Here is a 1,578-nt window from a genome sequence, read left to right as displayed (position 1 = left end):
TATGTTCTAATGGATGCCTCAAGTTTATGTCTCACTCATTTGTCTGACATTATAGGCAGTCCCTGACTTAGGACAGAGTTCTGTTCCAACAACTGCCTGATAAGCTGGTTCTGACACAATCAAGTACTGCCTTTGTTTTAAAGTTTTCTTTATTGTCTTTTATTATCAGTTACTTTTCTAAATCCCATTATTTGAACACTTCTGAGCAAACATTTAATAATAATGACATTGGCAAATGAACATCCTGCAATGGATTGATAACTACAAAGTCGGCAGTTCAAATCCATCAGGCACTCACTCCGCTCCTTGGAAATCTTGTACAGGGTCACTATGTATCAGGAGAGACTCAACAGCACTGAACAATAATGGACTTAGCACATATTACTAACAAAAACATGTACCAAAAAAAGAGGTCATAATGCAGTTATTCGTAACTTGAAAATGTAATTTGGGTACTACCTATACATTTATGAAAAGACAAAGGAAATTTAACTGGAAAATTCATTCATAAAACAAACATTTGAGTTGCTAATATGCTCCATCCTAAGTTGATTTGTTCTCTCTCCTATCCCACCCAATTTAATACTAATGATAATCTATGGTGTGTTTGATTTACTCTTTGACTTAATGACTTGAGCTGTTTAGTAAAATGATCTTATTCCAAAGTTCTTAACTCTGGATGCACATTAGAATCACTTGGGGAAGTTTAAAAAAAAAAAAAAAAGACTCAAGCCCCAGTATGTAATTATTTTGTTTCATAAAACACTCAAAGAAATTTGCTATTAAACATTGTAAAACAGAATAAATAAATAAATAAAACCAATGTACGTACATTATGCTTTTTGCTATCAAACTTGAAACAACGAAATACCATAATAGTTAACATCTCAAGAGACCTGAGTTCAACATTTATTCAAGTGATAAAGTTTACAATACCGCCAGGGCAGACACAAAAAATAGACTTGCTAACATTCCAGTCACTCCTGCAGTTGGCTTCCTCTTTTGGAACTAACATTCTTCTACTTCCTGAAGATGCACTTACCAAAGGCATTCTGTCAGCTGAAAGTAAGAGAGGAAATGGGACTAGAATCGAAGAGATACCGGTGTTGGGAACAAAGCATACGATTTTTCAGTACTCCCTGAATCCTTAAAGTTAAACCAGGTTCCTGATCTTTGTGTTCCTTCTCCTGCCACTGCACGTTCTCACTAAAGCATCCTCAGTACATTCCTACTTATTTCTTTCTACATTCACTTTCAGGTTAGCTCTCAGCCAGGGGTGAAACCAAACATTTCTGAACCACTGAGTCCACTCAACAACCTCTATTGGACATCCCACTTCAGCTACATCTTTTACTACAGTGGTTTGGTGAGAATATCAAATGTCTAGATGATTCTCACATTAAAATGGTATGACCACATCAGAAAGGATCCAGCTATACATACTTTCTTAAAACCAGAGCTTTGGAGATGTGATCTGAATGCAAATATATAAAAAGAGACACACTGATCTGCCTAGTGGAAACAAACTTTAACTTGAAAAGTCATTTAAAAAAAGAAAAAGAGAAACACTTGTTCAAA

The sequence above is a fragment of the Chrysochloris asiatica genome, unplaced genomic scaffold (assembly GCF_000296735.1).
Source record: "Chrysochloris asiatica unplaced genomic scaffold, ChrAsi1.0 scaffold00119, whole genome shotgun sequence".
Lineage (NCBI taxonomy): Eukaryota > Metazoa > Chordata > Mammalia > Afrosoricida > Chrysochloridae > Chrysochloris > Chrysochloris asiatica.
The sequence above is the reverse complement of the archived record's forward strand: the minus strand, read 5'-3'. Positions refer to the sequence as shown.